This window comes from Falco punctatus (assembly GCF_963210335.1).
Source record: "Falco punctatus genome assembly, chromosome: 12".
Taxonomy (NCBI): domain Eukaryota; kingdom Metazoa; phylum Chordata; class Aves; order Falconiformes; family Falconidae; genus Falco; species Falco punctatus.
The window spans coordinates 16285607-16299297 of NC_137592.1; the positions used below are offsets into that span (position 1 = coordinate 16285607).

Sequence of the window (13691 nt, forward strand, 5' to 3'; positions counted from 1 at the left end):
CTAGCTAAGTAAGAGTAGGTAAAACCCCAGCTCATTCAGGTTACCACAGACAAGCATCAATACACCAACAGACAGAACAATTTATAATGCACATAGAAGCAATAACAAACCAAGAAAGCAATATAATTTTGCAGTGGAAATTTACCTGGAAACTGTGGCCCTGGCTCACACCTATGGTCCATCTAGTCCAGTAACTTCCCTCTGGAAAGTGATCAGTACCTCCACCTCTGAGGAATATGAATGAGTTTGTGCAGCCAGGGCTAGACAGCCAGGGCTAACCTGTTCATGGGCAAAGCTTCTCCTTAATCGCTGTTCTTTAAAGATTAGTTAATGCACTGAAGCATGAGCTGGGGAACAGTCTGCTTCTGCACATCCAGATTAAATATGTAGTGTCTGATTCTAAGGCCCTTTGTAGTTGGCGTAAAGTACACCTCTTTTTAGGCACCCTAGATCTAAAGAGTAAAATCTTCTGACACTTTGTAAACATCCTGGTGTGAAAAAAGGGCATGAGTTCAGAAAGAGCTGTAGTATTTCAGTCTGGAGAGACAGAAGTATATTTTTATAGCCTCACCTAGCCTAGTCACTCTGCATTTACTTCTTACCCTTGGTGGAAACACCAGCTATATTTCAAGAAGCCATCCAGTGCAAGTAAGAGAACCAGGTCACTCAGCTAGTACGTAGGTATCAAATTTGGGGGCTAAAAGTTCAAACCAGACTGAACTGAAGACATTGAAGATATTTTTGAGAATGGCTGCATAGAGCAACACATACTTTTCCTGGAGGGGATGATTAAAATGTTTCTGCTGCAAATTTTAGATCCCTTACTGTTACCAGTCTCACTCCTTTGGTGTATGCCTGCTGTGTTCCCAGGTGACTCTTTATACGCCTAAGGAGAAGACTGCAGATGTTGAACATAAGGGAGTTACACCACGGTAAAACAGAGGAGCAAGGACTGTGGACAGAAAAATTGCTTGTTTTGCAGCATATCCAGATTTCCTTGGCTTTGTGTGGAACAGTGCTGAAGGACTCTTCCTGGGAGAAAGGCCAAGAGTTATAATGGTCGATAACCTTACTGGGCAGTGAAATAAATGGCCTGGTCAGAGAAAGACTTAAGAAGCTGGTAACTGCTGAATTGGTCATTAGGAGTCTTAAAAATTTGCTTCATTTACTAGAAGACTAAAACATGAATTTAGGAAGCTAACTTTAAACATCGCTCCTGGGAATCCTAGGCCAAGCGTGTTGGCTAGAAAATCAGATCGAAGCTCTAATCATGTCAGTGCCTTATAAAATAAATGTCAGTGCATCACAGACAGAATAGACATCTCTTAATGACATCAGGAATTAATAATAGACTCTGGGACTAGTGTTTCGGACTGATTTAAAAAAAAAAGTATTGCTTGCAATGACAGAAATCAATGGACTCCACCAACAAACTTGAAAAATCTTCCAAAAATCTTTCACCAGCTACAGTTGTGACAGTGACAATTCCCAAGGAAAAATCAAAGATGATACAACCCTGGAAAAAAGTCACCCAAAAAGTGGTGGGTTCCCACTCTGCGAGGCTAGTGTGCTTTCTAACTTTCCTTGATGCCCTTTAGACTTACATCAGAGTTCTCTGGTGTTCACCCCATAGCTTCTCTCCACTAACTGTCCCTGATGTATATTGTTTCTCTCCCAAGTAAGGACCTTCTCAGTGAATCAACCTCCTTCTTGGTCATTCTAGCAGGAAGAGGGCTATGACTTCCCTTCCTCTCTTTCGCTCAGGCCTCCCCTCTCTCCAATCCTACCTTAATTCACAGTCAGGCAACACGGTTGCTTTACCTATGTCTGCTCTCATTTCCACCTCCAGGGAAATCCCATCACCACCCAAAGAGCCACAGAAGAAAGCGTGCTCTGCCTAAGTACTGATCACCTTACAGGCCCACAACGCTCACCCTTGGAAAGACCTGTCAAGGTTCAACGTCCCATTCCTAGATCTAAAAAACACATGAGAGACCATGACTACATGTGACTGATTCTGTACTCACTGAACCTTTAAAACTGCTGCATTGCTGAGCAGCTGAATCTTTCAGTGATGCAGCAGTTCCTGTGTCCCAAGAGAATGCGTTATTTCTCTATGAAAAGATGTCATAAAGCTCTTACAGCCACATTCATACAAGTTCCCTTGTACAGTGGCAGCCACCTAAAAGACCTCATCACACAGAGATTTGGTAATGGGGATGCTCTCCTTTGGCATACAGTGCCAGGTACAGTACCCAAACTCAAGAAAAGTTTGAACTAGGATAGCAGAGTAAGACAAAAAGAAAACTGAGATGCTTTTGCAACCTCCAGGACAACTTTACCTGCCACAAACATCATTCTCCTTTCCGAGTCTAGCAGACAACATACTGAAGCCTTTAGCCATCTGATTGACATTACAATTTAGTATGTACATATAGACATCAGTAATTCCCATTTCCTGCTTACCCCCTTCCAAACTGAAATAGTCGGCACCGGTCCACGTGACTGTTTAATCAATGGCTGCCAATCAATTACACTGATTGAAGGACAGTTTAAAAAACATTTGGTCTGTGGCCCTACTGATGAAAACAGTTATCAGTAGCTGAACCCACCAACTCTAAAACATTGGAGATTTAAGGAAAAATTATGTATTTTTTTGGGTGCTGTTCAGCTCAGCTCTTTAAAAATCATTGAATGGCTGTTTACACATATATATGCCAGTACAAAATAACCTTCTCACATCCTCCACTCACACATCCCTGTGCTTTTAAAAGCAGCTTCATCCAACAGACAGACTATGTTTTCTTTCTGTTTCCTGCATCTTATCATGAGGAAATTCAGTTTCAAATTTCTAGACCCAGAGATCCAACAGGAAGCAGGCATTGTTTCATGGTGCAGTGGAAGAAAAATGATTCTCGAGGCTATTGATGAGGCAAAAGCAGCACAGAAGCTTCCTTTTGCAGTGAACTGTCATAAGAAGCATAGACCAACATCATGTAAAAAATATTAACATCTTCAAAATACTTAAACAACTCCACAACAATCTTTTATTGTCCATCTTGTATCTGGATGCAGAAGGGTTTTCAAATACCAGGAAACAGTTGTTTCAGGACATAGAATCAATTACAAATAATCTACTCCATTCTAAGCATTCATCTCAGCTGGAATAACCAGGAGACTTATGCTAACCTTAAGAGGATCCACTGTAACTTTGTAGGTGCTCTGAAAGAAGGTCACTATAGTGTTTTTATCTCAGGGTTATTATTCTTTCCAGGTTCTCCTTTTACAAGCAGGGAAATCCTTGTATTTCTGTTTTGCATAATCACATGTCCAGCTCAGTGACTGAAATTTAATGCCCTTTGATTGATAGGTTAAGACCAGAAGGGATTATTATGGCCTTCTCATCTGACCTTCTGCATAACCTCAGTTATAGAATTCCTCCCTGTGGCTCCTGCATCTATCTTCATACTATTGGCTGATACAGAAAATACATTTAATAAAGACAGTCACTTGATTTAAAGATTTCAAGTGATGGAGTGTTCATTCCCTGCTCTCTTTATAAGACTGTCCAATCTTTAATTGCTGTGATTGTAAAAAAAAAAAAAAAAAAAAAAAAAGGAGTCTGCACCTCATTTTGTTAGTCAGAAGATTCTGGTATGTTATGAAAAGCCCAAAGTGATAATTATGAATTATAGCTGGGTATCTCCTGATCAGAAAACTCAAAATGAGGAATAGCAGAAGTTTCTCCCAGATAAGTGGATTTGTTCCACTGGGGGCTAAAGAGTGCTGTTTGAGAACAGTGCAATCTATTTACTCAACAAACAAACAAACAAACTTCTTGTTTAATGGCCATCTGTTTCAGCACAGTGTTCATCAGAATAAAGGGACTGCTTTGGCAACGCTTTCCCAATGTTTTTAATTTAATGGAAAAATACAAATTAGCTTCCACAGTATACCTGGAGGCAGCAGTACTCTGCTGCCTGCCCGTCAGGAAGCAGGACCTCCTCCTGATGAGTTTGCAACCTCTGGCATTGATTCTTTCTGTGCACAGAACACTCCTAGCCACCACCCTAATCCAGGGGGGCTGCAGATGCAATAAAGGCATGGCACAAGAGAAGTGTGGTTTTCAGTCTTCATTTTATATTTTGAGCCTTGCCACAATAGAATAAGGGCAACTGACGTTTTTCACTACTGAAAGAGGATATATGGACTTATCATGCAGCAGGGCATCCCTGTTTGGAAAGGATGCTATCAGGCTGCCATCCTCTGTTGCAATTCCACAGGCAACAGGAGCAATGTAAAGGAGGTCAGGTTCTCCACTGCCCTGGCCAGGGCTTACTGCAGCGACTCCCCTACCAATCCCACAGTTGCACCAGCTGAATCATTTGTCTGGATGCACTGTTACATGATACAGATCTTGGTTTGCTTTCTAGTTGTTACTTAAAATACTGTTTAGAGGGAGAGAAAATTGTTTTGGGATTTTTAACCTCTAAGGAGAGAGGAACCATGAGAGACTGGGGACAGGTAACCCTTAGACAGGATTTGTCAGCCAGGGTTAATGTTGTGAAAGTAGCCTTATGCTAATCATCTGAGAAGACAGGTACTCTAGTATATAAAGGACAAGACCCCATATCTAGGACAAGGTCGGCTGCTTAAGCTGTTTATGAAACATCCTGAGGCTTTCAAGTTTGTATGTCTCAGCCATGGAAAAAAATGGTTACAATTTCATATCCAAATGAATAAAAGTGCATGGGGAAGGTGAGAATCTTTTGGCGAGACCCTTGTTTTGTATCAAAACTACAGCCATCACCATAAATAAGATCAGTATTTGCTAAGAGTTGCCACATTATAGTGTAAAGGTGGCAAATGAATGAATCCATCAATAATCTCGATAACCCACATTGTAAATTGTGGAAAGAAAGGACCATTCGGCCCAGTCATGAAGTCATTTAGTTTCTATGGTCACAATTATCTGCAAGCTATTAGACTTGCCAAGGACAGGGGCAGGTACTTAACAGGAAGAATCCCAGACCTCTGGAAGGAGCTAAGATTGTATCACGGGGCCTGCAGTACAGAGAGCTAAAGAAACAATACAAGGTGATATTTTTCTTAGTGAAACTTAAGCATGGTGCAAAAAGTGCGTTTTGTCTTCCTGAAACAAATTTTATGTGACTTCAACAAACTATTTTGGGTAGAAAAGAAGAAAACCAAAATTAAATGATGTAGAAAACCCAAAAATGAAGCAGCATGAACTTGGTATCTGATTTGGAACCTGAGGGACGTGGGAGAGTTTGATGCAGAAAGGAATGGGAAACAGAGAGGGGTGTGAAAGCCTCAGAGGCAATGCCACCCCTTAGAAGGCAGTATATGACCTCTGCCTGCTATCCTGGGCCTCAGCTCGGGGTGAAGATGGGCTTCTTCCTACTCCCTCTTCCTGAGCCTCATGCCAATGAAGTGTATGCATATAGGAAGGAAGACTCAACAGTTCCTGGCTTTCACCTGAGACCTTGGAAACCTCTGTAGGGTGTGCAAGCATGAGGTTCCTGCTCCCATTTATAACCCAGGTGGGCACACCCAAAGAAAGGAGAAGGAGGGAATTTTGAGGTGCTGCAGAGAGTAGCAGCATCAGTATAACAAGGTATCTGGATCCCTCTCTCAGCCTCTGTTCCTATTTGGTTCCATCAGAGGAAAAAAATGAAGGAGAAAATGAGTCCACATCTTGTTCTTACTTATTTAATCCATATCTTCTTATGTATTTACTTCTTAATGTTAAGAGAAATCAAAGACAAAATAGCAGCTGTCCTAAAAACATCAGTGAACGCAAGACAAAAGTCAAAGTACCTAAATTTAAGCTGTCATCAGAAAGGGGGACAACAAGAAGTATTTGGCTGTGAGGAACAACAGGGGAGCGAGTAATTTGTAAAGTTTGGGTTATCTCAAGCATAGTATGAAGATAGGTTAGTGTTTTAAGAATGACTTGAATACAGAATACTTTGAGATGGCTTTTACTGTCCTTTGTGCTCCCAGATTCCAAAGGGAAGTGAGATTTCTGTTTCTTCGGTGGGACCTAGGGTGTCCAGTGCATCTCAGCATGTCTTAGCTCTGCTGTTATTCTGCTCAGAGACACTGGAGAAGGCACAGGATGTAAGCATTAAGCATACGTGGAGGAAAATTTCTCACGTACTAAAACTTGAGCATCTCTTGCGAGGCATGTGTGATCCAGCTCAATATTGCAGCACCCAACGTAAAAACTTTGGGAATTCAATTTTTACAGTGTTTGCTCTGTGGAGGTAGAACAATCTTTGCATGAGCTGCTGCTTCTCTTCCCCAGCCTCCTCAATCTCATGTTCACAGAGACAACACATGGAAGACAGTCTGTACTTCCTAGAGCATCAGATTGAGAAAGGCTGATTGCATTTCTGTATTTCCTTATAAAATGTTAAATATTCATAGCTATGTCAAATTAAATTAGAATCTTGTGCTGCTATTCTTTTCAGCTCATCGGGTCCTCCTCAGATGATACCTGAACTGTTACTATGTGATCTACCTCCAGAGACTTCACCTTCATCTAACATTTTTCAATGCAAGCTCAGTTTCAGATCAGAATAAAGGAAAAATACAGTTTTCAGAAGGACTTGCTTACTGATCAACTGCTGTGTCTTTACCACAGTTGTATTATAGGAGAGATGGAAAACGCCTTTGTGGCTACAGGCATAAGAAAGACATACAATAAGGCTTGGAAATGGGTGCACTACAGAGCAAATAAATACTCCCTGGAAGTTAAAAAGAAAATATTCTGAAAGAGCTACAGAAATCTCTAAGAAACCAGGCACATAAATGTATGAACTAGAATAAGAAATTCTTGCTTTCTTTTTGACAGCTGTCCCTTTTTTTGTATATAGGATTGAACATGAGACCACCAAAGCAGAAGCCTGAAATATTTCCACATTTCTTTTGTACCTGGAAATCATTGTCTCTGTAATTGGGCATAAAATGGAATATTTAGAACATATTGACAATTACTGTACAGCTGGGTGAAAAACTGCTGAGACAATAATTGTCTTCACAAGAATTAGGCAGCTGAAAATATTAAAGGTAGAGGATACTGGGAGAGCACGTATAGCTCGGTATTATAGAATGAAATTTAGTCAAGTGAAAAAGCCTTGATAAATGCAAGAAAAGGTGAAATTATACAGTGTGTACCTACATACACAGAGATGCACACAAAGTAAGTGGTAGCTGGAAAGCTGCCTCAGAGACTTTGTGGTCCTTCAAAGTTTACAATATGCCACAGGTGACCAACTACATTCAAAACAGAGCCTTCCACACCTACAGGGCTTATAAACTAGATGGGATGTTGGACAGATGAATTCACACGTGCTGATGAGGAGAACTAGGCCCTTTGATGATCATTTTGTTCTGAGCAGACTCCCTGGCAGCAGAGCCGCAGAGCTGTGGGACGGCTGATGACCCAAGACCCCACAGGGGGCCTACTCCAGCCCTCCCTGGACTGCCCATTAAATTAACATGTGCTGTATCAGGCCTCTGGTTAAGAGCACTTCACACAGAGCATATCTTTAGACTACATCTCTATCACTAGACTTTGTACCGCTTTAACTTAAATGTAAGTTGCTTTTTGTGCCTAGGAGCTGGCTACAGAAGCACTTACACCTGCTGCAACAGATGCCACCAAACCAATACCATCCTGCTTTACAAAGGGAGGAAGACGAGGACTGAATGGACCCCAAACCATCCCTGTCTCTAGATCTCACATCTGCTCTCATGCTACAGCAGTGTAGGAGGAGAAGGTGTTGCAGGAAGACGAGGGTACAAAAGCTCCATTCTGTTTAGTCCTTCCATGCTGCCAAACTGCTTTGCAATCTACCGTTAAGAGTATAATTCCTGGTTTGCAGTAGAGGAAAAGGGGGAAATAGAGGTACCATCCCGGTTCCTGGATAAAGATGGGGAATCTGTCTGTCATGGCAGAATGAACGTTATAAACAAAAATAAAAGAGTAGAGCCAAACTAACCAAATGTGGAAAGAGAACGGGGATGAAAGGGTGAAACAAGAAAGTGGAGCATGAACAGCAACATCACAAAGGATTTTGAGACTTACATGTGTATAAAAACAGAGAAGTTGAGTGGAAAAAGGAGAGTCTAGAGCAAAGGAGAAAATAAAGGTAAGAAAAGAAGATGTGGGAATTCAGAAAGGGAATTAGTGAGGGAGCCAAAAGGGACCGAAGGCATTTATGGTTGTCTTCTCCGTTTCCATTCTGGGCAGAAATGTAAATATGGGCTGATGGTTTTAGCATCACCAGGTAAGACAAAACATTTTGTGGGTCATCAGTGAAGTGTACAAATAGTTTTGAATGCTTTCCCACCGTCTTGTAGTAGTGTATTCATATGAGGGCCTTGAATCTGAGGTGGGTGCTTCGAAACAAATAAACATAACAAGAACACTCTGCTTCACAGCAGCTAACTAGAGGTAATCTCTGCAACTGTAAAAGCTGTGATACCGAAATGTTAATTTCTTTTGTGTCAAAGGTTTCAAAGCGAACAGTCTCTTTAGTTAGAAGATTACATTTTATAGAATCCAAAACAATTTTCCCTACAAAAATAAAAGTGAAAGCCTTCCCTTGGTAATAAAACCATAATGTTTCCTGAATGTCTGATGAGAATGCATTGGGGAAAGCCTGATGTGCAATCAAACACCAAATTATTTCTGTTTTTACGTGATATGTGTAAATGCTCTTCTCTTATGTATTCAGGCAGAAGAGAGGGGCATTTTTATAGATACATGTGTGTGTGTGTGTGTGTGCATACATGTGTGTTTCAGTTTTGGCAGTGCATTCCTTTTGATCAAACATGCCATTGCTTAGAGAGAGCACAGCAGAACAGAAATAGAGGCAGACATTACAGAGTGGAGAGGCAGCGCTCAGTGCTGGGATCCAGGGTGCAGCCCCCCACTCCTCACCCCAGCAATTGCATGGGGGCTTAGTGGTGGCTTCAGGACCAGTTCCCATCACTGGCTGCACAACAGTATGACACACAGGCAGACCCTGAAAAGCAGCTGTGTCACTCTCAAGTAGCCTCTCTGGTTGGGAACAAGGTCTGCTCATTTACACAAGGACCACAGCTCAGCCACAGATGGCATCCAAAAAGAATCAGCCAAAGAACAAACAGTGAGAGCTGCACCATGACTTGGCACAAAATATAGTCACAGAACATGAAACTCACTCTCCATTTTACATGATTAACTAAGACTTCTACTCAATTCTTGGACTATCTGGTTACTCATAATTGGAAATTCAGTTGTTGGTGCAGGTGTTTACCCTTATGCATCCACGTCATACTTTGAGTCTTGCTGAGACAGGCCAAGAGCAAAATTATTTGACAGAAAACTGAACGTCCTTATTCCTCAATAAAGGGGATACTCATGTAAAGATGATGAGTTAGGTATCTAACTGCCACTGCTGCCAGTAACAGCTAGATGCCAAACCTGCTAAGGCCAGGCAAAAGAGCCATCTGAGCACTCATCTGCATTGTCAGGCATGCAAATGTCCATGGAAATTTGATCTAAGTTGTCAAGCCATTGACATTTCATGGGCCAAAGACCATCAAATCACACAGAGATATGCTGTACCTTCCTCAGTGGATTTTGTATCAGACCTTACTGAACACATAAAGTTGGCCATATATTTTGTTCTTTGATAAATTTCCTTCTCTTTGAGGTGTAGGTTTTCATAAGCCACTGCTAGGTGTGTTCTTCTTATGCAGCAGGACAGCACTCCTAGTGCTGGGAACCAACCAGTTCAGAGAACCAACCTATTTACTGTGAATCTCATTTATCTACCCTCATGCAGAGTATTGCTCTCCACAGGTACAGTGCAAGGGCTGAGACAGTTAACTACAAAGCCAACTCAGCTAGAGACATAAGAAGCTTTCCAGAAAAAGAAACAGCTGTACTCTCCACCGCTCCCCAAGTTATTTGTTTAAAATAAGTTCATATCTTCTTCCTTCTGGTTTCCAAAAGAGAGCTAGTCCTAACCTAAAATTTAAGCCTAAGCCTTAACTCAGTCAACTCTTTTTAACCACAATGTGAAATCAGGGGGGATGTCAGATTAGGCTTTTAAAACTGTGCAAGACCAAGATCTGAGGCAAGTAAGAATAAACTTAACATGCAGAGTCCCTCAGAAAATATTTTTCTTTACATCCATCCAGAGAGGTGAAACCAATGAGGGGTAAAAATACTTCAGAGACTTGGGCTCTTCTCAAGTGTTACTTAGGTTGTCTGAACCTGAAATTTCACTGAAAATTCAAAATAGCCTTATTTTTCTCTCTTAGAGAGAGTTTAGTGTTAAAAACAGACTGCCTTTAAAAATATTGCTTCTACTGATTTTCATATGAAAGTTACCAGTTTGGTATATGTTTCCAACCATACTACTGTTTTCTCAAGATGGATTAAGATACAAGGTGTATAAAAGCAAAACTGTGAAAATTAAATTGACCAAACTAAATTTCATTGACCTGTGCAATTGCCAGTTCTAGTTCACTGCAATATCTAAAAGGTTAAATCAAGCCTCAATGTAGCACTGCAAAGTCAAGATCCCAAGTGTACTGAAGTTCATCTCAAATACATGGCAGCTGTGCCAGGTTTCCTATCGAGTACTTCTCTTTGCACACACACAAACTGCTATCCCTGATGGCAGCAGAGAAAACTAATTGTGCAAATTATTTAAGAAAACCTGAAGTGCATATGTTTATTAACCAGGTTCAGAGCATGAATGAAGGTAGTTCCTTTGGTGGGAAGTAATTAAACTGAAATTGAGGTCAAAGACAACTTGTAGAAACAGCATTTTTTTTAGGCATTGTCAAGTAAATGGGGTGAAAAAAACTTCAAAAAGGCCAATAACCACATAATGATTAAGATTCAAACTCATCCCTTCTGCTATTAACTCCAGCTACAGCCTGAGCTCCTGATCAGGATCAACACCAATGTGAGGCTATGAATGCATGTAAATCTTGGCACCTTTTTTATGCTCTCTAGAGTCTGAGGTTTCATTGAAGATTTGTGACAGGAATAGATTTAAGAAGGCTTCATATTTATAGAAAAAAGGTATAATACACATGCAACCTTTAAAACCTTCAGCGAGTTCTCCCTCTTGTTATTCTTGACCAGCTCTATACATGTCAGAACTTCTGCACTAATAGTGCTATTTCATAAAACCATTGTCAAAGGCATCTTATTGAAAAGCAGGCAATTTAGAGGCATATAAGACTGAGTCTGAATTTACTGTTTATATTAGAGAAGACGACTCCAAAAGGAAGTTATATTCAGCTGAAGGTTGGATGTCCAGATTGCAGAGTCAAGTTGCCAGATTCAGGAGGCTTCTGCAAGTCAAAATTTCCTAAAGAACCTGACATCAGGTCTTTATATAAGACAGGAAAAGTGACATTGTTCAGCTTATGCTCCCCATTTGAAAGCTGCTGTTGCTCATTACTTCAGTTGTCTAGCAGCTGCACGTCAATGCAGTAGATGTGTAAAACCTGACAGGGTAAATGCATGCAGGGTATGCATGCAGCCTGTGTGCCATGCCCTCTATGCAGTCTCCTGAAGGGAAGCAATTTCAGCTTTATCACTGCAGTCATTTGGAGCTCCCCTGGATGATGCCCTGATAAATACCTCACAGAGAAATCTTGCATCAAATATTATGAGCAGACAGTCTCTCTCTACCTCCAGCTTCTAGATACAGTCAAAGAAAAAGATTAAGTTCAAAATGGCTAAAGTCTGGACCCTTAAACTATGGTAAAGCACTAGACACAGCAGAAGTATTCAAGCAGGGACTAGCCTAGGGAGCATGAATCAACCTGAAAGCTCCTACATAAATGTCTCAAACAGCCCTAAAAAAGATGCAAAAAGTGGTAGCAAAGCTTTCATGGTCTCCAGCATATGGTTTCTTGCCTTTATCAAGAAGTGAGCTACAGACCATAGTGAAGTCACTGTGGTAGTGAAGGTTCTGTGAAACACCTTTGTGGGTGTTTATCACGTGGTGAGTAACGTCCCCTTGCTCCTGTTCTTTTTGTGAAATAAACCGCGCACATACTTGGGTGGGGAAGGATAGGGAGGCCAGGTCAAATGTATATTTCTGCCTGTAGAGGTGACTATAAGGAGGCTAATAAATCTGAATTTTGCTCACAAGTCTGCCCACCTATATCTGCAGAGAGCTGCAGCTGTATCTGGGGTCAGGGTTATAAAAAGAATAACCATCCATTCCCTAAAGATCCAATTCACCTCTGTGCACAGAGTCAGCACACTGAATCTGTCTTACTTATGCCTGTTCTTGATGGCTTAGTGAATCAGTGACCACATGCTAGCTGTTTTCAAAGGGGTGCACATCACACTTGAAAGGCACGTCTCACAGGGAATTTACCAACATGCAATTGTCTCTTAAACAGCTCTGACTAATTCTTTAAAGTGAATTACAATTATTTTTACATGTTCTATATGTGGAGAGTCTAGAATTTATTTGAAAAATATTTTCCCTCAGAAAAAAATCCCAACCCCAAACCATGTTACTGCTCCTCTTCTTGTTTAAGAAGGAAAGAATGCCATAGTTAAAGCCTGTTTTCATGACAGTTTCTGAGCCTGTGGCATTTAGTAGGATCTAGGGAATATATTTTGTTAGATCTCATATTCAATTTTTGTTGTCATTCCCAATATACGTCTATTACATTGATAGAAAAATATGTCTTTTCTTCCTCTATTGCCAAACACTGTGCAGTAGATGAAGTGCCTGTTCTATATGTAGAAGTAACTGAGAATGCTAAAAAGAAAGGTTGCTGTTACAGTCAGCCTAACTTCAGGTCAGAGCAAGGAAAAGAAATTAACAGCAAGACTTCAATCCACCTTTTTCTTCCTTTGAAGAACCTATGTGCTGTAATAAACCAATTCAATTAATTAATTGAATGTTGCCTGCATCCCAGAGGAAGGGCACAGGCACACTTTGTAACTTCTGCTGGGGTGTGTTCTGGGGTGTTGGCAGCAGCTTTTCTCACTTTGCTTTGCCTTCATGGCTGGAAAAGTAGGGTGCCTCTGGTGGGCAGTGCCACACTGCATAGTGCTGCACACCCAGAAACGTGGGTGGGGCACAGAGCCCAGGATGGGCTGCAGAGGGGTCAGGACTTCCCACTCCACATGGAAAAGTCGCTAATAACCCTTTCTTCTAGCAATGCAAGTTTAATGATAAAGAATATATCCAAACCTCTCTCCAGACTTCCCAAAGGGAGAGGTGCTGGTGGGGCTCAGCAACCCCTGTCACACCATGCGTGCTGGCATTAGCCACGCAGGACCTTATAGTGCCAGCCAGGACGGAGCTGGGAGCCTTCTGCGAAGGGGTGTCCATACCTCGGGAACAATGCACCAGCGTGCCCGCAAAAGTATGCTTCCATGAGTGGGCCTGTCTAAGCTGCATCCGGGCAAAAATCAGTGGTGAGAACAAATGTGACATCCACACCTTCCCCTTCCTTCCCTGAGCCTCGCTTCACCTGGAACTGGGAAGATTCATGGTGGATTAAACCCCACACTGTGAGAGACATGATTCAGGACTTGGCTTTCCATGGGAGGGGAAGCGGGAGACAACATGTTTTTCCAAAATGCACTGATATCATGCAAACAATGAAGTGCATGATAG

The 13691-nt window shown here is 41.4% G+C and overlaps 1 protein-coding gene across 5 annotated transcripts in view; it reads right to left on the reverse strand.

Annotated features, from left to right (window-relative positions):
- The window catches only part of LRFN2 (leucine rich repeat and fibronectin type III domain containing 2), a 258824-nt gene extending 245669 nt beyond the window's left edge, over window positions 1-13155 (reverse strand). For all 5 annotated transcript variants that reach the window (XM_080407893.1, XM_080407895.1, XM_080407894.1 and 2 more), the window contains exon 1: window positions 146-13155. The gene's annotated coding sequence lies outside the window, so the exon portion shown is untranslated. The remainder of the gene's footprint in view (window positions 1-145) is intronic.
- Between the last annotated feature and the right edge of the window lie 536 nt (window positions 13156-13691).